Below are 22,560 nucleotides of genomic sequence, written 5' to 3' on the forward strand. Positions count from 1 at the left end.
AACTCTCCTTGTATGATCATACACCTCTGAACATTTTGCCTCATAATAGCATTAATAGGAGAGTAGTTTTCAGTTATGCTCATGCATTCTGTTTGATGTTGTAAAGGATAGTTGGAGCACATTTCTCTATGTACACATATTCTTATTCTTATTTGAATATTTCATGTGGACGCCTAGTTTTACTTGTTAGAAATCTAATATTAGTTTCCCAATGGGCTCGCTTTTAAAACTCTCTTTAAAAACACAGGTCAATGTTTTTTTATGGTAGATAATCTACAACCAAGTTGGTACAATGAGTTGACAGTTAACACACACATGTTAAGTTGCTTGTGCAGAAATCTGTACTGTTATCGCACTGCATCTGTGACTAGCAATACATACTACAAATAACACACAGAACAATGTTGTGTTCAATTAGCCATTATATTTTACTACAAGATCCTCCCCACGTTCTTAATATTTCGAATATATGCTCATCGCAATTAGCTATTGAAGGAAGAAGTATCAACAAGAGATGTTTTGCTTAAGCTTGGCTTCATTGGCTAATTATTTATAATTCTCACTTCTTCCTTCCTTATTTGTAGAGACCCTTTCCCTCTCCACTCATCTCTATTGATTGGCCTTTTTGAAACTTCCCTACCTCTGTTAGTGATCTCTTTGTAAGAAAAACACCATCATCTCCTATTTTTGCTTGTAGACTTTCCTCTTAAATGCCTGATTCAGCTTTGCTCATAGTCCTTACCCGTTGCAGCGCTTGATTTCCTCCTCTGCGTTCAAGGGGAGATGGCTGCAGCCTGTAAAAGAGGTGTCGCCAGCAGCAGGAAGATTGGTTTGGCCTCGTTGTTTGTCTAGTTCTGATAAAAAAGAGACCGCATGTTCACTTGGTTCCTCGTTTTTTAATTCACAGGATTCTGGGGTCTTTATACATATATTCCCTTTTGGTCTATTGAAATTGCAAAGACACGAGACAGTCCTTAAGTCACTCAACGCTATGTGTACATTAATGCATACCCCATGTTTTAATAAAAAACAGATAGGTACAATCCTCATATTCGCCTTTTGATGCCGCATGTTCCCAATAATGAGTATCTATAAAATATACGGCTGACACTGAAAAAGCACATGCTGTTGCTCCAGGTGACAGCCTGTCAATATAAAGCGAATTTACTGGCCATACATCAATGTATGTTATTCGGGTACCGAGTTAGAAAACGGTGTAGTATTTATGTTCCATCGACCGGTTTTAATAATCTCACCCGTAATACATGGGTCGTATATTATACTTTTAAAATCTTCAAACTACCACAGCTTCTCACGTGGTTACAATTTATTAATTCTCAAAACAATAGGAACCAGGAGCTTTTTATAAGCAGGTCCAGCACACGTACTCCCTAGCTGAAATAGTTTATACAAAGATGGTGTTCAAGAAGAAGTGAAAGTGTTCAGGTCTGTGGAATAACCTCCTTTTGGAGGAAGTGCCCTCACACACCCCGAAGGATAGCATGCTTCATCATATGGGCCTGCTCCTCGCCGGGCCTGCGCTGCAATACCCGACGGGCACCTGCGAAAGGGCTCTTTGGCGGAGATCTTTTTGATGAAGCCTTTAGTTGCGTGGGGGTGTGCGGGATAAAGTGAGTAATGAAGTGAAGTGCAGAATAGTGCGCTAAAATAGGTTTAGGAAGGGCCTATTGCATGAATTTTTATTCATGTTTCATGGGACTTACTAACCTAACTAAAAAGCAATGTGGCCCTGTCTGGATACAATGGTCCTATAGGGCGTGTGTGTTGTGAACAAAGTTCAATATGTTTCTTGCCATTCTTAGCCCCTAACAGGTCTCTTGGCAATTCATCAGGACCGGTTGATTAAGGAAATTTCCGAACTCCTACACTACTGCAGGGCTGGTGCTTAGGGTGTAAAGAAATGCTGTAGAGTTACCAGCCTTGCGGTAAAATAAAAGGTACATTTTACCTAATATTGTACGACCTGAAAGAGAAAGCAGAAAAGGAGAAACATTGTAAAAAAGGGAGGGTGACAAAAAGACTCAAGGCGGCGCATGATGATGTTTCATGGGGGAATCTCAATCATTGTCCAACTAGCATTGCATAATTGTGGGATAAGTGCCAAAGTGGAATTAAAAGTTTTAGTGAAGAGAACAGAACCATCCCCGAGATTCAGGTGGGTTCTCGGTGATCGTTGCGTTAGAAACTGAGACTAATTGTATTAACTCACGGTTAAAAAACGGATAAATCACACAAACACATAGTTAAATGCGGCACACCGTACTATCATAAGTATCTAACTCCAGCAGGAGTGGGTGAAATGGATTAAGCCAGGTGAGGTAAGTACGCTGTGTGTGTTGTCCGTAATGGAAAAAGTAAAGGCACTCACCCCACACTGCTTGAGTCTGAGCAGACGGGAGTGATAGCAGAGTGCGTTGTTCACTCACGACCTGTGTAGGGGTAGAGAAGATTCAAAACAAGACAGGACATCGTGTATAGGCAGGCATATTCTTACCGGAGGCGACAGCGTGCACCTTCTGAGTTTGATACTCACAGAGAGGCTGCGTGGAGACTACCCCTTCTCCTACCCCGGCTCTGGTTCCCGTGCTGGGACACTCTGAGGGCGGTTCTTATGTACGTGCTTCCTGTCCATGAGGGCAACAACTAATGGGCGGCCTTGTTGGGTAGGTTGCACGACTACAATATTGTGGGATGTTGTTACAGAGATGCTAGCTACGCTTGGCTAGTGAGCGTTCATTTGAAATGCCTACACTGGATTATGTACACTACCGAACGACTAGCTCCTGTCGCCTGAGGTAGTGGTATTATGTAAGGAGCATGTGAAGAAGATCGCAAAAAGGCAATGCTGAGAGATGTATTCCCAGCGGTCCTTGCTCCGCTTGTGTGGTGTGGATTCTGTAGTGATGTTTAATCAGGTTAATATGCTTCACACTTGACTGTCGAATGACATCTAATGTAGTTCAATTATCTACAGGGCTCGTTTGATCGTACATCGCAACAATGCGGTGTTATGAGAAGTTGCTTCAGTGGTAATTACTCCACTAGGGTAATGTGGATTCCTGTCGTGCATAACCTACCACTTATGTGTGACACCTAATGATGTTGTTTTATGTAGCTCGTCGATCACGTTTAAACTAAATCAAGGATTGTAGGACCGGGGGTCACTAGGCCCTATGGGGGTAACGTGGCGCGAGCAGATAGGCACCCAAAGGTTTACGTGTAAAGTGACCAGACAGCACACACATCCACTGAGACAGGAAACGCACGCAATAATTGGCACCACACCAGTAGGTTGATTAAAACCGAACCACTTTATCTAGATCAACATTGGGATCAAAGCATTTCATTAGAAGTATCACTCTGGCATTTCATTTAGAAGGAATCTGGCATTTCATTAAAATGTCAAACCTGGCGATCCATTAGAGCGTCTACCAGAGCATGTGCTCGACGCGCTGCGCATGACCATTCATTTGAGCATTACACCTTACTTTTCCTGGAAGCGCTACACTGGGCAATTCCTTAGAGCGTTAAACATTGTAGGGCAGGGGAGTGCTAAACCTTACACATCCTTGCAGCGCTACACATTGCATCTCTTTGACGCGCTGAACATTACATCTCCGGAGTGCTAAACATTGTATGACCCTGAAGCGCTAAACATTGTAGGACACTGAAGCGCTAAACATTGTAGGGCACTGAAGCGCTAAACATTATAGGACACTGAAGCGCTAAACATTGTAGGACACTGAAGCGCTAACCATTGTAGGGCACTGAAGCGCTAAACATTTCTGTCACATTTGAGCCCCACATCTACTCAGAGCCTTAAGTCAGGGCCTGGGATCGGAGTCTTCGATCAGGGCCTTAACCATAGTCCTGGAGGCAGGTGCGCCATTAGGCATAATCCCGTCGGCCGGGGTACACCGTCTCACCTTAGGCTCCTGAACTTTTCCCTGAGAGGGGGCTTGCACTTAGCCCCTCGTGGGGCGAGAGATACTGAGGCCAGTGGCTGGTGTTGGGCCCCGTTCCGGGCCAGAAGGGCACAGCAGACCTTACGGTGGGCCTCCCCCGGGGGGTTACCTGGCTCTTCAGCCGTCCGCAGGCCCTTGCGAAGATCCATGGCCGGGCGGAGGCTCACACTCCTCAGAGCCCCTCCCGCCAGCCGCGCAAGACTCGGTCTCGGTGATTCCTCCTGGTTCTGGGAAGGCACGCCCGCAGCCGCCAACGACAGCGCGGCCTGCGGGGGCGCGGCCTGGACAACAAATCCCGAAGCGGCGGGGGTGGCGTTGAGAAGTCCGCCCCCGTCAGGTGACACGGGAGTGGGCTTCAGGGCCTAGCGCGGCCCTTGCTGGGTGGCTCCAGGCCTAACGAGGCCTTCGCGGTGTTCCGGCGGCTTTCTCTGCCCTGGGGGCCGCGTTAGATCGGCTGCAGCGACGGGGCCCCAGGCTTCTCCGTGGGCCCCTGTGATAGCGGGGACAATCTTTCCGGCCCCGGGCCGCAGCGGTGAGTGCTTTTCAAGTCCCCCTCTGCGGGGGGTGGAAATTAAGGGTTGGCCTGCAGCTTGAGGGTGGCGATTGGTTTGGCGCCCAACGCCCCCTTTTTCCCCCAGAGACGCCCCAGCTCGGGGCAGGTAGGCTGGGAGGTGGCAGGCCACACGCCAGGGGCAGAACAAGCTAGGGAGGGGGCCCAGGTTAAGTCAGGGAGTGCAGGAGTGGCACAGTGCAGGTACCTGTTCGATCCCCCTGCAGTTCTGTGGTAAGTTTCTGTGGTAAGTTTCTGTGGTAAGTTTCTGTAGTCCTCTTGGCGCTTGTTGGTTCTGGCGCCCTTAGTAGTTTTGTTCCTTGGGGGGGGGGGTAGATTGAGTTGGTGACTGGAGAGAGTTCTCAGTCAGGCTTGGTAGGTTGTCCCTGGGTTCCCCTCCTGCTGGGCCAGATCAGTGGGCTAGTTCAGGATCCCTCACTCAACTTAAAAGGCAGCACCTAAGCCCTGTTACTTTCGGTGGCATAGGTCCCTGACTAGGCCCTACCGCCTAAAACTCCTGCGTGGGTTTCCCCAGGTCTGCGTCGCCCCAGCTGACTAAAAATGTTCCCTCCTTTCCTTAAGTATCCCTAGGTCAGGTGACCACTCTCTAAGGCGGCAAAAGTAAACCCCACCCTTCTTCTAGAAGGTTCCAGCAAGTTCCAGGAGCTTCCCCACTCTAGCTATAGGAGAAAAAAGGCGGGCTGGTGTCGCAACAATGATGTAGGGTCCCAGCCAGCTCCTGGCAACTAGGGTGCTACTAAAAAGGCCACTCCGCAGTAGCAGGGGCCTGTGGCAGCCATATTGGGGGAAGAGAGCACCTGCACCTTAACACTGATTAGCAATGGAAAGGTGCTCGGAGACCTAAGGCCAACGAAAAAGAGGGTGGAAAAAATGAGGCATGGGCAAAAACACAGAGAAAGACCACCCTAGGTCTGACAGGTTTAACACGCGTCCCCCCCCCCCAGCCGAAAGAGGGGAGAGCTACCCAACCTCAAGGGAGTTCTCGTCACTAAGGCGGAAAACCGGGAGAGACCGTCAGCATTGGCGTGGTCAACTCCGGGCCGATGTTCCACCCGAAAGTCCATCCCCTGTAGGGAAATGGACCACCTTAGCAACTTGTGATTTTCGCCTCTCATCTGCATGAGCCAGCGAAGGAGTCGGTGGGCCGTCTGAACCAGGAAGTGAGAGCCAAAGAGGTATGGCCTCAACTTCTTCAGAGCCCAGACCACCGCGAAGGCTTCTCGCTCGATGGTGCTCCACCGTTGTTCCCGAGGGAGGAGTCTTCTGGAGATAAAGGCCACAGGTTGATCTTGGCCATCGTTGTTGAGTTGCGAGAGCACCGCACCTATGCCGTGCTCAGAGGCGTCCGTCTGCACGATGAATTCTTTTGCGAAGTCAGGTGTTGCAAGCACCAGGGCGGTGCACATCGCGTGCTTCAGATTCTCGAATGCCCCTTGGCAAGCAGCCGTCCAGATTACTTTTCGTGGCTGCTTCTTGGACGTCAATTCTGTCAAGGGGGCTACGATGGTACCATATCCCTTGAAAAACCGGCGGTAATACCCAGTGAGGCCGAGGAAAGCTCGGACCTCAGTTTGGGTCTTGGGGGGGGGGCTCCCAGGCCATGATGGTTTCAATTTTGGCCTGGAGGGGCTGCACCTTACCCCCGCCCACCAGGTGTCCCAGGTAAACGACAGATCCCTGTCCAATCTGGCACTTGCTGGCCTTGATCGTCAGACCAGCACGTTGCAGAGCCTGCAGTACCTCCTGGAGCTGCTGCAGATGTTCCTCCCAGGTGCTACTGAAGACAGCTATGTCATACAGATATGCCGCTGAGAAGGATTCCAGGCCAGATAGCACCTGGTTCACCAACCGCTGGAAAGTGGCCGGAGCATTCTTGAGCCCGAAGGGCATCACTCTGAATTGGAAGTGGCCCTCGGGGGTGGAGAACGCTGTTTTCTCCCTTGCTCCATCGGCCATGGCAACTTGCCAGTACCCTGACGTCAAATCGATGGTGCTGAGGTACCGGGCGGCTCCCAGCCGGTCCACTAGCTCGTATGCTTGTGGGATCTGGTGAGCGTCTGTCTTCGTGACAGAGTTCAATCCCCTGTAGTCCACACAGAACCGCAGTTCTGGTGTGGTGCCCGGTGGGGCCGCTTTCGGCACCAACACCACCGGACTAGCCCACGGGCTGCTGGAAGGTTCGATCACCCCCAGCTCCAGCATTTTCGCCACCTCACTCAGGATACTGTTCTTCACTCGGTCAGATAGCCGGTAAGACTTGTTCTTTACCGGTGGGCTGTCTCCTGTGTCCACATCATGGGTACACAAATGAGTGATTCCAGGCGTGAGGGAGAACAACGAGGCGTACTGCCCCAACACCTGGCGGCAGTCCCTCTGTTGCTCTGAGGTCAAGGATGGGGAGAGGATCACACCCTCCACCGATCCATCCTTCTCCTAGGCCGCCAGAAGGTCAGGAAGAGTCTCACTCTCTTCCTCCTCGCTCCCATCCGTCACCATGAGGAGAGCAAGCTCAGATCGCTCATGGTGCGGCTTCAGGCGGTTAACGTGGAGCACCCGATGGGGCTGACGGGAGGTCTTCAAGTCAACGACATAGGTAGTCTGGCCTTGTCGCTCCACAATTTCGTACGGACCAGTCCACCGGTCCTGGAGGGCACTAAGCTCCCCAGGCTCCATGACCCACACCTTCTGTCCAGCGTCCAACTCTACCGTCCGAGCGTTGCGGTCATACCACTCCTTCATGACGGCTTGGCTAGCCTCCAGATTATCTGAGGCTGCCTTCCACAGCTTGGCCATCTGGCTGCGGAATGCCAGCATGTAACTGACAACATCACGAGGAAGCTTTTCGAAGTCTTCTCCCACCCCTCCTTCACTAGGCTGAGGGGCCCCCTAACGGGGTGGCCATAGAGCAGCTCAAAAGGGCTGAACCCGACTCCCTTAAGCGGCACCTCACGGTAGGAGAACAGCAGGCAAGGGAGGAGGACGTCCCACTTCCGCCTCAAGTCCTCTGGCAGGTTCCGGATCATCCCTTTTAGAGTTTTGTTAAAGCGCTCTACGAGCACGTTAGTCTGGGGGTGGTAAGGGGTGGAGAACCGATAGGTCACTCCACACTCCTTCCACATGGCTTGCATGTAGGCCGACATGAAATTTGTGCCCCTGTCTGACACCACGACCTTGGGCAATCCCACTCGGGTAAAAATCCCCAACAGGGCCCGCGCCACCACCGGTGCAGTGATGGTCCTCAGAGGAATAGCCTCCGGGTACCGAGTGGCGTGGTCCACTAATACCAAAATGAACCGGTGTCCCGCTGAGGTCGGAGGGTCCAACGGCCCAACAATGTCGATTCCGACCCGCTCAAAAGGGGTCCCGACCACCGGGAGCAGTTCCAAAGGGACCTTCAGTTTGGTCCCAGTCTTGCCACTCGCCTGGCAAGACTTACAGGTCTTACAATAGGTGTCAGAGGCAACTCTCATCCTGGGCCAATAAAAATGTGGGACCAACCGCGCAAAGGTTTTGTCCTGGCCCAGGTGTCCGGCTAAGGGTATTTCATGCGGCAATTCCAACAGGAAGGCCCGGTAGCATTGGGGGACCACTAGGGCCCTCGAAGATCCATGCACCGGCACCTTAGGCTCACTGTAAAGGAGGCTATCCTCCCAATACACGTGATAACCGCCAGTCTCCTGATTGGCCGCTTGGTCTTCGGCCTGCCGCCGCATGCCATCAAGCGTGGGGCACTCCCTCTGCGCCTGACAAAATTCCTCCCGGGTAGGCCCTCCTTCCACATGCGGGTCGGCAAGTCCCCCACGGGAACAACATCCACCTCCGCGGACTCCAGGGGTACCTCCGCGGGCTCCCCATCCATCACACGGGGCGTGTCCTCCACCACATTCTCTTCCCAAAAATCGGCGTTGGGTTGGGCCATTATCCCAGGCTCCAACCCGGGTTGAGTTCCATGCCGGGCAGCCATGGACCTCGTGACTACGCAAGTCCATCCTGGTATCCCCAGCATCTCAGTGTGGGCTCGAAATTCCACATCTTTCCAGTCGGTGTGCTCTAGATCGTTCCCTAGTAAGCACCCCACAGGCAAGGCAGGGCTCACCGCAACTCTCAATAGGCCTTTGACTCCTCCCCACTCAAAGGGAACTTGAGCCACTGGATAGTGACTCACACTGCTGTCAGCCAACACGGCCGGATGGAACTCCTCAGGGATCACCTGCTCAGGGGACACCAGCCGCCTCACTACGGTGGTCATGCTGGTACCTGTGTCCCTCAGAGCCTCCACCTCCTCCCCGTTAACTCTCACCCTCTGCTGGTACTTACCAGTGTTTGGGGGTAGGGACACCACTGGGACCATCTCTCTATCCCCGAGTGAAACCAGGGTCAGGCCTGTCCACTCCCCTTCCCTATCTAGGGGCAGCTCCACCCCAAGCGCTACACTAGCCACCCCGGGGCTCTTCCCGCCCGTTGGGGCTGGGGGTCTCTTGCGACACTTAGGATCGCCCTTATAGTGTCTGTGAGAAGTTGGCCTGATATGTAGTGCTCACTATTCTAGTGATCACTGTGTATCATTCCAAACGACCCTTATTGATGATTGGTTGTAAGTCAACCTTATAGACCAGCTATCCTAGTAGCGTGGATACGAGCAGTCTTAGGCTAAACTCTAGAGGGCGTGTTAAGCCAGCTGTTTACCATCACATATACCCCTTGAACACCAAGTGAAAGGACACCACACAAGTTGTTATGAAAATAAAGGATATTTATTTATAACAAGACTACCCTGGCTCTTTATGAGTCAGGGAGCTAAGCACAATACAAAACTCTTAGGAGAATACTTCTGGTTGCACAATTTACACAAATGCCCGAGGGCACGGAACCATTACACTGCAAGTGGAAGGGGAGAAGTTAGAAAGTCTAAAGTTACTGATTCCGGAGTGATCCGATCAGTGGGACTAAACGAAAAAGGAACTGGACACTTGTAAAGCGAACCTGCGATGGAGCACCGAAATGCTCGAGTTACCTAGCCCAGAGGCTGCGGCTGTGGAAGGTTCGGCAAGATGTCGGAAGTCCTCGTTGTAGTCTCAGGAGCCTGAAAGAAGAGTTGCTGGCAGGCAACCAGTGTCGATGTTCAGCGAGATCCAAGCCTGGATCGGTGATGAAGGAAACCTGAAAGCAGAGGGGACTCAGTTCTCAACCGCTAGCCAGCGATCGTGTGGGCACCAGGAGGGTACCGGCTGAAGTCACCTCGACCAGGTGAGTGGATGACGTCGAACTCGGCTGTTCCTCGGACCAGGAGGCGCGGCGGCAACCAGGATGGAGGGCGAGCTGTCCCACGAAGGTGTCTGCTGTCGATGATGCTGGGCCCAGGAATGGGGCAGCAGATCTTGGCAGTGGCAAGCCCACGCGGTGGAGTCAAGATGGCGTCTGGAGTGGACCAGGAGGGTCCGGGGTACTCCTCAGTTGAAGGGGAGCAAGAGCCAGTCAGGAGCAACCAGACTAGTGATGAAACAATCGTGGTGCGTCGTGAAGAGGGCCACAAGCCGGTCGGCAAGTGGTCGAACAACGCGGTGAACAGCAAGGAGCGGAAGGGCCCCCACGCAGATCTCGTGGATGCTGGGGAGGCAGACTTCGGTGCTGGAGCTGCTCAGGGTTAGGGCTTCTCAGACCCTAGGTGCACTCACTCGAGGGTCCCTCGGTGGGCGTGCTAGATAAGCGTCGTGCAGGTTCTGAAGATGGCCGGTCCCGCAGGTCTCGTCACACCTACGACTCTCAGCTGGGCTGATGAGGTAGGTAAAAGGTCAGAGATGGCAGGGACTCGGGTCTCGTCGAGCTGGGCAGTCTTGATCCGTAGGAGAGACTTACAGCAAACCGCAAGCGCTTAGGTGGTGCCTGCTGGTGCAGGGTGGCTACTCCTTAGCCACAAGGGAGAGTCTTCAGAAATAGTCAAGAGTTCCTTTCGTGGAAAGTAGTTCAAGATTCAGAATTATCCAATTTGGGAAGGGGACTCGCTCCTACCTTTATTCTAAGAAAAAAGGGGCTGGCCCGTGACTAGGTTCTACCTATGGGTGGAGCCAGGAGGGGGGTGGTTACACCCCTCTCCTTTGTCCGGCTTCGCCCCAGCTCAGGGGCTGGTGTGCCCCCGAAACTGGTTTGAGCCGGGCTATGCACAGTGAGCACCGGGGTGCCACTGGCAATCACCTTCCTTTCAGCCCTGCCTACCTGGGATACACAAACCCTGTCTGGGATGGTGCTAACACCGCCCTCGACAGGAAACCCTTTGTCCAAGCTCCCCTCGCTGGAAGGTCTCCCAGCAGCAGGAGGTCAGACTTGTGTCTGGTGGCAGCATCCATTTTGTGATGCTGAGGCTTGAGTCAACTTTAACCGGGGTTCAAGGTTACTTCCATGTCGTGCCCCTCTAAAAGGGGGGAATGCTAACCCCGTCGCCAGAACTGGCGAGGGGTTCGTATTCCAATTCGTATGACACCTTACTCGACATGTGTAGGTGATGCGATGCCAAAGTAAGCAAATAACCGCGAGGATTATAATGCATTTAAAAGTAGTTGGCCCGCGTCACCATGGAACGGCTATTAGGACTTGGTTCCGCAAGCCGTCGACGGGCTCAGCTCGCGCCAGAGCACCGTCCCACATGATTCCCTGCACTCTGCCTTCAGGATTGATAAGGCCTGCCATAGGAGTGACTGATAGGAATCCATGTGTCCATTTCAGGGTTAGGTGTAGGAATACTACACCTACAGCAACGGGTGATTACACCACGTTGCCCCAGCTGTCGTGCAGCCAGTTGTGTCAGATTTGGGCGGCCATTCCAGGGGTGGCATAATACATGCTGCAGCCCCTGGTAGGCCCTGGGTACACCGATGCCCTGGATACCTGTGGTATGCTGAGACAGGGACTGACAAGGCGGCCCAGTTCCAATTGGTGGATGCACCTAATGTACATGTGTTTAATTTCGAGAGAGAACAGCTAGGCTGTGGGTCTGATTGGCAGGCCCACAGCCGCGGAAAGTCATAAACCAATGAAGCAAAAGCAAAAATCTGGGTGATCATAGGATTGCAGACCCTACTCTCCTACAGTGTCCAATCTCCCCACATTCATAGCACCGCACAATCCTTGGCTGCTGACTCTGGTCAGGGTAAGTGGGCTTTGGGGAATTGGACTGAGGTGGGATCCCTAATCCTTTCCCAAACTTTCTAGTTTGTGGGCCTCGGGAGAACTCCACCTTTTTATCTCCCCCCTCTTTCTTCTGGGGGAAACCCTGTCCGCCTTTCGGGCCATCTCCCCCGGGGCCCTTGTGAGACACCAGGGTGCTAACCCAAATGTCTGCCTCCTCCGCAAGCTCATGGGGATCAGTCAACTTGCGGTCCACCAGATGTTGGCGCAGCTCTGGAAAACACTTTCCAAGAGGTGTTCTCTCAAAAACAGATTGTACAAACCCTCGTAATCATGCACCTCGCTGCCACGCACCCAACCATCTAGAGCCTTACGGGCATAATCAAAAAAATCCACCCAATTTTGCGTGGACAGCTTATGGCTGCCACGGAACTTCTGCCGATACCTTTCAGGGTTGAGGCCAAATTTCTTAAGTAGCGCCTCTTTCAAGGGGGCATACCTGACCTGATCCGCCTTTGCTAGGTACAAAAGGGTGTCCCTGACATTGGGAGGTATGTAGCGATACAGGCCACCCCCCCAGTTGCTTTCAGGTACCCCATGGGCTGTCAAGGCCACCTCATACGCCACCAGCCACTTGGCGATGTCATCCCCCACCGTGTAATTGGCAATCACATCCTTGGGTAGATAACATTTTGGCTCCTGTTGAGCCTTTGGTACGCTGCCACCATTATCATTACCTGACGCATTCAACTGTAGAGCTCGCAGCTCCAGCTCCTTAAGCTGAAGCTCGTGCGCCAGCTTCTTCTCCTCCATCGCTAATCGTCTATTTTCGTTTCGTTTCGTTTGAAAACTTTATTTCGGTCGGAGACCATAAAGGTGCAGATAAAATAGATACATACATAGCACATCCAATAAAATGATAAAAAATAGAAACATTTCGTTAAAAGGGAGATTAAACAAGTAAGTTATCAAAAGAGTTACGAAGTTTAAGATAAATTAAAACTAGATCTACAACGCCACATGCCATAAAGAAAACGGGAGACAGCAAATACAATATGCGGAGAGGTATCGTACTTAAGAACTCTGCATGCCTGCACACAGTGTCTGAAACCCAAATTTTTACATAATGGGATAAGCCAGGTTTTGCGAAGGTTACTGTATGCAGGGCAAAAGAATAGGACATGAGTAAGATCTTCTCTATTGTGATTGCATGTTGGGCAATTTTCATTTTCAGATCTAGCCCATTTCACGGTAAATGATCTAATGGGTAGAGAACCATGCCTTAATTGGACATATAGTTTCCTCGCAAGGGGGGGTTGGACCTCATCCAAAAATTTCTCCCACCCCCTTTCTAGTTTAATTGTGAGGAACTCAGTAGAGAGCCTACCATAAGAAGTTGAGCTATGTAGAACGCATAGATTGTGCTGTCTCACCAGGTTTAACAGCTGGGCCCTGGATATCCTCGGGCAACTCAGCTCAGGAGACCCCCATATCTTAGGTTGGCCTATTTTTAGAGAGAGGGCCTTAATATGGGAAAGCCAGGGAATATTTTGATTTTTTAACTGGTTCCAGACCTCCCGAAATTCAGCTCTAAAGGATGCCAGCTCAGGTGTTAACCAGAGCCTCCTCCAGTAAAGCAAGGGGCGCGCATCTGCCAAGTCCTCAATAGGTTCCATCCCCAGATCCATTCGCAAGGGGATGAGGGGTGTACTTATCGGTAATCCCACCAAATTTCTCATAAAGGCCTGTTCGACCCTCGAGAGACTTGAAACATTCTTATGACCCCAAAATTCAGCCCCATACAGAGATGCAGTCCGAGCCTGTAGGCTGTATATCTCAAGGGCGGGTGCAACCAATCTAGATGTTGAGGCTCTCTGGAGTTTACCAATGCCCCCAGCTATTTGCGAAAGTTTGAGGGCAGATTTGGCGATCTGATGGCCCCAGCCAAAGTCCTCCGTCAGCATAATCCCAAGATATTTTCCCTTTCGTGTTCTAGCTTCGCCAGCTCCCACTTCAACTGCCTTTCCTCCCTCCTGTCCACATACTCCTCTGGCGACGCACTCCTCCTAGACCCTGCACTACTGCTTGCCCCGGAACGTCTCCCTGGTGGCAAGTTTTCAGAAACATCAACATTGAGCAGGTCTAGCTACTCCTGCGCGCTCTCCTCCTGAGGTGCACCCTGTCCCCCATCCCCTCTACCCTCTGGGTGGGCCTCTACTCAAGCCCTCAAGGCTGCACGGAGTTCCGGTCCTTTGGCTCTCTGCACCCCAGGCACCCCCATCCCTTGCCCGAATTCTCTCAGCTGCCTTACTGTATACCCCTCAAGGTTGGCTAACTGGAACTCCATTGTGACAGGTGGGGACCCAGACATCAAGGCAAAAAAATACTAGGATGTGAGTAACAGTGTTGGGCTAACCAGGACTCCACACACTCAGTCTAGACAGTGGGGGTCAATTGATGCAGAAATACAGTACACAATAGGCGTCTAATTGCGGCGCCCTCCGTCTCACTGGAGGGTGCTGTATAGTCACAGGTCCTTATCCCAACGCTCGCCAACAATGTAGGACCGGGGGTCGCCAGGCCCTATGGGGGTAACGTGGCGCGAGCAGGTAGGCACCCAAAGGTTTACGTGTAGTGACAGCACACACATCCACTGAGACAGGAAACGCACGCAATACTTGGCACCACACCAGTAGGTTGATTAAAACCAAACCACATTATCTAGATCAACATTGGGATCAAAGCATTTCATTAGAAGTATCACTCTGGCATTTCATTAAGAAGGAATCTGGCATTTCATTAAAATGTCAAACCTGGCGATCCATTGGAGCGTCTACCAGAGCATGTGCTCGACGCGCTCCGCATGACCATTCATTTGAGCATTACACCTTACTTTTCCTGGAAGCGCTACACTGGGCAATTCCTTAGAGCATTAAACATTGTAGGGGAGTGCTAAACCTTACACATCCTTGCAGCGCTACACATTGCATCTCTTTGACGCGCTGAACATTACATCTCTGGAGCGCTAAACATTGTATGACCCTGAAGTGCTAAACATTGTAGGACACTGAAGCGCTAAACATTGTAGGGCACTGAAGCGCTAAACATTATAGGACACTGAAGCGCTAAATATTGTAGGACACTGAAGCGATAACCATTGTAGGGCACTGAAGCGCTAAACATTTCTGTCACATTTGAGCCCGGGGCCCCACATCTACTCGGAGCCTTAAGTCAGGGCCTGGGATCGGAGTCTTCGATCAGGGCCTTAACCATAGTCCTGGAGGCAGGTGCGCCATTAGGCATAATCCCGTCGGCCGGGGGTACACCGTCTCACCTTAGGCTCCTGAACTGTTCCCTGGGATGGGGCTTGCACTTAGCCCCTCGTGGGGCAAGAGATACCGAGGCAAGTGGCTGGTGTTGGGCCCCGTTCCGGGCCAGAAGGGCACAGCAGACCTTACGGTGGGCCACCCCCGTGGAGGGGCGAGTTCCGGGCCTCTCTCGGGCCTCCCTCCCTCGTCCCCCAGGGTGTTACCTGGCTCTTCGGCCATCCGCAGGCCCTTGCGAAGATCCACGGCCGGGCGGGGGCTCACGCTCCTCAGAGCCCCTCCCGCCAGCCGCGCGAGACTCCCGGCAATGTCCGGGCCGATCAGGTCTCGGTGATTCCTCCTGGTTCTCGGAAGGCGCGCCCGCAGCCGCCAATGACAGCGCGGCCTGCGGGGGCGCGGCCTGGACAACAAATCCCGAAGCGGCGGGGGCGGCGTTGAGAAGTCCGCCCCCGTCAGGTGACACGGGAATGGGCTTCAGGGCCTAGTGCGGCCCTTGCTGGTGGCTCCAGGCCTAACGAGGCCTTCGCTGTGTTCTGGCGGCTTTCTCCACCCTGGGGGCCGCGTTAGATCGGCAGCGACGGGGACCCGGGCTTCTCCGCGGGCCCCGGTGATAGCGGGGACAATCTTTCTGGCCTCGGGCCGCAGCGGTGAGTGCTTTTCAGGTCCCCCTCAGCGGGGGGGGGGGGGGTGGAAATTAAGGGTTGGTCTGCAGCTTGAGGGTGGCGATTGGTTTGGCGCCCAGCGCCAACTTTTTCCCCCAGAGACGCCCCAGCTCGGGGCAGGGAGGCTGGGAGGTGGCAGGTAGGCTGGGAGGTGGCAGGCCACACGCCAGGTGCAGAACAAGCTAGGGAGGGGGCCCAGGTTAAGTCAGGGAGCGAAGGAGTGGCACAGCGCAGGTACCTGGTCGATCCCCCAGCAGTTCTGTGGTAAGTTTCTGTAGTAAGTTTCTGTAGTCCTCTTGGCGCTTGTTGGTTCTGGCGCCCTTAGTAGTTATGTTCCTTGGGGGGGGGGGGGTAGATTGAGTTGGTGACTGGAGAGAGTTCTCAGTCAGGCTTGGTAGGTTGTCCCTGGGTTCCCCTCCCTCTGGGCCAGATCAGTGGGCTAGTTCAGGATCCCTCACTCAACTTAAAAGGCAGCACCTAAGCCCTGTCACTTTCAGTGGCATAGGTCCCTGACTAGGCCCTACCGCCTAAAACTCCTGCGTGGGTTCCCCCAGGTCTGCGTCGCCCCAACTGACTAAAAATGTTCCCTCCGTTCCTTAAGTATCCCTAGGTCAGGTGACCACTCTCTAAGGCGGCAAAAAACCCCACCCTTCTTCTAGAAGGTTCCAGCAAGTTCCAGGAGCTTCCCCACTCTAGCTATAGGAGAAAAAAGGTGGGCTGGTGTCGCAACAATGTTGTAGGGTCCCAGCCAGCTCCTGGAAACTAGGGTGCTACTAAAAAGGCCACTTCGCAGTAGCAGGGGCCTGTGGCAGCCATATTGGGGGAAGAGAGCACCTGCACCTTAACACTGATTAGCAATGGAAAGGCGCTCGGAGACCTAAGGCCAACGAAAAAGAGGGTGGAAAAAATGAGGCAAGGGCAAAAACACAGGGAAAGACCACCCTAGGGCTGACAGGTCTAACAAGGATGAAGGGACTTGAATCTCCTGATTAGTTTAACTCACCCCAGGGATGTCATCATTAAGTCCCGTAGTATGGGATGAGAGCCTGAAGACCCAGTTTAGCTGTTTCCTGAAGAGGACTTATTTACCTATTTGAGGGTGGGATTCTAGGATGGTCCAATGTAAGTCACTGGCTGTGTGGCTCATTGATGTAAAGTGGGCACACATTTTAGTGTTAGTCTGTTTACACCTGATGTTACAACGGTGTTCCGTTATTCTGGTTTCACAGGACGAGGTCATACCTACATACTTGACAGGGGCAGGTGATGAGGTAGATGCAGTTGCGTATGTTACAGTTGGTAGGTTTGTTTTGTGTCTATGTGAGGGTATCAGTTTGTGCCACCGATTTAGTTGCACTGGTCAGGGGACAAACTGTGCATTGCCCCCAGGGGCAGTGGCCAACCACCTGGGGCAAATTCCACAGTTGAAGTTGTTGTTGGGGCTCCTTCGCTAAGGTTTGGTGTTGATTAGCATATCTTTAAGAATTGCTGTTCTTTTGAAGGTGAGTCAAGGGGGGGGTTGATAATTCGCCAATCTGGAGAATCTTCCAGTGTTTTTTTATGACCCTCCTGATCATGTTGGATTCAGGTGTGTACGTGGTTACACAAGTTAAGTTATTTGATTCAGGTTTTGGTTGTACTTCTAGAAGTGCCTCTCTGCTGTTGTTTCGAGCTCTCTTTTGGGCTGTTTTTCTGTTCCTCCACAGATATTCTCGTCTGGCTAGGTGGTCTGTCAGCTCAGAGGACTGGTATGAGAAGTTATTCAAGTTGATACAGTTACAGAGTCGTATGCATAGGAACTGCCCATAGGGTAGATTTTCCCGGAGGGCTTTCGGATGGAAGCTGCTGTACAGTAGTGGACTGTGACTGTCAGTTGGTTTTTATAGGTTCTTATTTCCAGTTTGTCTGTCCCCAGACTAGTCATCAGATGCAGGAAGGGTAGTTCCTGGTCTGAGGTGTGTGCTGTGAATTTGAGGTACGGGTTGAGGCCATTAACCTTATCAACAAAAGGAAGGATCATCTCATGTCACCCTTTCCAGAAGATGAGGATATCGTTGATATAATGACACCAGAGGGTGATATTCTCTTTGTAGGGGTTTGTGTCAGTGAGTATGTGTTTGGCCTCAAAGTCTGACATGTACAGACATGCCAGACTAGGGGCGAATGTACTGCCCATTGATGTCCCTTGTATCTGATGGAAGAGACGGTCCTCAAACTGGAAGAAGTTTTCAGTCAGTGCAATGGCTGCACATTCCATTATGAAACTAATAGGGGTTTCCGCCGTCCAGTGTTTTGATGTTAGGATTACCTCAATTACTTCCAGCGTTGCTTGTTGGGGAACATTAGTGTAGATGGCCTCTACATCCAAAGTCATGAGATAGTCCATCTGATGACCCTCGGTGTTCTTGGCCTCAATGAGGTTTAAGACGTCTCTTGTATCTTGGACAAAGGATGGGGTTTCTTTCATCAAAGGTTTTAGGAAGTAGTCGCAGAATTTTGAAAAGGGTTCCAGGGTCGAACCTATGCCCGACATTGTGGGCCTTCCAGGTGGTGGACGTGTCCCTTTGTGTATTTTAGGGAGGGTATAAAAGTAGGGCAGTATGGGGTTGTCATTAATTAAAACACTATGTACTGTTTTTTAATATAATGTGGTTAAAAAAAAAGTTTTTTCCTAATACATATCAATTTGTAATCAAATGTGACATTTTTACGTAATACAGTTGTTGGTGTTTTGAAAGTGTGTAGATATAAACATAAATAGTTTTCTTCTTTTATAAATATTATGTGACAGGAATGAATGATGAATTGATGTGTGTGTAACAAAAGGGATGTCTATTTGTTTTGATCAACATTTGTGCAGGGCATTAATACTTCTGACTAGTTGATTTTTTCTGACTTCCAACTGAGGAAGCCATGAGCCTCTACTATTAAAGGTTACCCCTAGATACCTGAAATCACATAATGGGCTGGAGGGTAACTTAAAGATTGGTTTGTTTACTTTTATATCCACAGGACATTACAAAGGACTTGGTCATACTAATGCTCAAATATAGCCCTTCCATGAAGGAGCAAAAGACATCCAATAATTGCTGCACGACAACAGGTGTTCATCCCAAGAGGACAGCGTCATCAGCATATTATGCTGGTATGGGACCCTGCACCTTAAAACTAACTCCCTCCTCAAATGGTTGTAGTGTCCCGCACTAAAGTTTCACTCTCAGATACAGAACCTATGAACTGTCAAGTGTTCAGTGCATGCCCCATTGTAGTTCTCCCTATGTTAGCCAAACTGCACGATATAGGCAGCATTTGCTTTGAGCACGTTTCTGTATAAACACGTTCATCTTTGTGCCACATTGTGTTTTCACACACAACTTGCAGCCTTTTTTCACATTCTTTTCTTTCCTGGGATTTAGTCTGAACACGGCAGATAAGGTCAAACAACAATGCCCCTTGGTATTTCATTCTGGTCAGACACTAGCACTTAGACACAACACGAGTGCGCATGTTTGTGAGCATATGCACCTTGTCATATAGATAGGCACAGTAATGTAACAAACATAGAGAGAGACTTTCAAAGAGGAGATAATAGCTGTATCTGAGATGCAGAACGTCCACCTGTGTATGCTAAAGTACGGGGCCCGCTACTAATCCCAGCGATCTTTGTTATATAATCATTCTGTTTTGGTAGAAGGGGAGGGGAGTTAGGCTACATAGTGGTATAATATGACGGGGCTTTTCATAATATATGGTTTACTGACTATGCTGACGTTATTTTTGTTAAGCATTTGTTTTCGGACTGTGGCACGAATCCTGCATTTTAGAGCACAATAGTTTAAATAAACATTTCAAACTTCGAAACAAAAAAGCTCAGCACACTTGTAAAAGTTACATATGGATAATCCACAATAAGATATGTCGACAGCACAAGTCTTGTTTCAGAAAGAAGTCGATATGTTCTGTTGATAGAGTTTAGTCCTTTATTCACAAACAAGCAATTTTTGGCAACCGCCAACGCGTTTCGTCCACAATCGGACTTCTTCAGGGCTACAAAGATGTATAAAAAAAACACACTATTTACAACAATAAATATGAAAACATGTTAAGGCATCAATGCCTAATTAATTCTAAAAACAAAATACCGACATAATTGAATAAGTAGTATATAAACAAAGAGGACTTATATCAAATCAAAGACCATACATAAAATATACAGTCCCTATATTAATTTACATTTATTAAGGAAGAGGAAGGAACAAACATATATGTATAGAAAGGACCATAACCTAAGATACAGCATTATGGTTAATTCTCATTTTTAATGCAAAATTTCATTGGAAAATATCAAACCAATCCTTTATCTATAACATATTGCCAATAATTACAACATATGTCAAAATGCACATACCTCACAATATAAATTTCATTCCCTTAGTATCCGAATATCCATTACCAAGTGTATTTGACCAATTTAAAAGCGAGTTATCCAGGCATAGTGCATCTGCAGTTTCCAGAAGACTAGTCGTGTATCCTAAAAAGAAATGTATAAATAGGCAATGTGTCAAAGACCACTATTGGTCACAGTGAATTCATATATAAGGTTTTTAAGTTTAATATATTGGGCGATCTTTGAGCGGATATATCTTGCATAGTATTTATCCATTTATATAGAGTATGTCAAATAATGTTCATTGTCTACAAGAATTTCAATGCTCTTTACAAGTGACTTCTACGTAATGGTCATATCTGGACTAGTTAGCATTTAGACTATATGTCTCAAACCCAATCTTCATGGAGTATTTGTTTGTAAAAGGCAAGAGCACATACACAGGCATTAAACCAATAATTATAATATAATTGTGGCACCTATCTTCCCTGTATAAATATTATGCATGTGTAAAAGTTAAAAAATTATTCAACCTATTTAATATTGAAGGTAGGAGCCATAAGTACGTATTAAAGACACTTCAGTCCAAAATACTGAAGAAATCAACACAAGGCCCGTTTTATCGCGGACAATTGCCCCGATAATTCAAGTAAAAATGTCCCTAACGTGCAAAGTGTTTAGATGCTACGAGTATCCGTCAAACGATATAGCATTTTGTACATTTTTAAAACGGTCATATCGGCGGCCATATTAAAACGGTCAAAGGAAGCACCCAAATGCACGGTGCACTTTAACCGGATTGCCCCAACGAGTATCGTAATATGATAAAAAAGGTTTTAGACCTCTTATCTTAATAAGCCAAGCAGACAGTCAAACGAGCAGTTATAAAAGCCCGTAACACACTTACGCGGGTAGTATGCACTCGTCTTTACGCGGTCATCCGGATCAGAAAAGAGTTCCAAGAGTGTCTGTATTGTAACATCAATTTATACTAGATGTAATTGATAAATTGACCAGTAAATTGAAATGTTAATAGAATTAGTGTCTTTAATTCGCGCCTAAAAGACGGACTAGTAAAACATATCGGGAAGTTTGGAGACGCCATCTTGGAACGGGTTATTGATCCATTCCAACTGCTTTACAAATATAACCAGCATATAATTTCTCACAAACGTATTAATACAAATCTAATAAACCATTGTTAGTTTTATTTCAATAACCTAATAAAGAACAGAATCTTAATTTAAAAGATACCTGAGCCAGAAAATCGCGTAAGTATTCTCAACGTGTAATTACACAATCGTATAAATCGGATGTCATGCACGCCGTGCATTTTAGACATATTATGAACATTTATTTTTTGAAAGGATCTATTTATTTGATATGTTTATTTGTAATATCAAAAAGGCATAGTAGATGATATCGTAAAGCTACGATATTTGGACGCCATCTTATAGAGACATAGTAGTCAGCACAGAGATAGCGTCAAACAGTATAAGTCAAGTATAGCATGTGGAATGATAATTTATTGGTGTTTTACTCCAAATTTATGGTTGGAAATTGAGTTTTTCTTAATGTCCCCAACGTTGGATCAAGTACAGCATCGTGACCCAGTATAATTTTGACCGAAGCACCAATGTTAGTTTCGGCATATAATCCATATTATAAGGGATCCCCAATTAGACTTTTAAATACTAACGGATGTTGAGAGGAGGGCATCTTGATCGCGTAGTATACTATATATACTTAACGCGATCCAAAAGGATTTCATTAACGAGGTATAATACCACATCCAAATCTAAAGTAAGAAGATGTCCACAATGTATTATGGCTTGGGTAATATGTGTTACACGTTGGTACTATCACGTCACCCAATTTTTACAATATATTGATTCTATAACAAGTCTGCTATTGGTTATCTTGAATATATATATACAGACAGGTAATACCTGTTAGAATTTAGATTTATGTTCTAATGGTCATAATTCAGTATATGTATATATAAATGCACTATTCACACAATACTTCCTTTCTTTGGTGGATCACAAGTCAAACGTTGAGACACATCTTTGATGACCCAATTATCATAGCTTGAAATAGATGGTCTCCCCTAGACGCGGATTAGTCCAAGTTCTAACTGTTGCCTAATCCTTAGTTTTGTTGATGTTTTAAATCAGTCAGCACATATAGATTATAGGAGATCTTACTAAAAGCTATATCAGTAACACATTCTTATCTTCCCAAACTATGAGGATTTAGAACCTAGTCTGAGGTTTACAGCATGTGATCAGGTGCCGATAAATAGAACTGTTAGGCGCATAGTTCCCGGTGCAGAGTTCACCATGCGTGGGCCATGGGGAATTGTCAACAGAGTATGGTGTTCGAGTTCTCAGGGAAGTTATGCGCTGCACCGTCATGGTAGGAGAACTACATCCCAATAATTTGTCCCAGTCCAAGCTTATTGAAGTCGCAACAAACAACAAGAATAACGTCCACGACTGGTGGA

Source organism: Triturus cristatus, chromosome 5_2, assembly GCF_964204655.1.
Source record: "Triturus cristatus chromosome 5_2, aTriCri1.1, whole genome shotgun sequence".
Classification (NCBI taxonomy): Eukaryota; Metazoa; Chordata; class Amphibia; order Caudata; family Salamandridae; genus Triturus; species Triturus cristatus.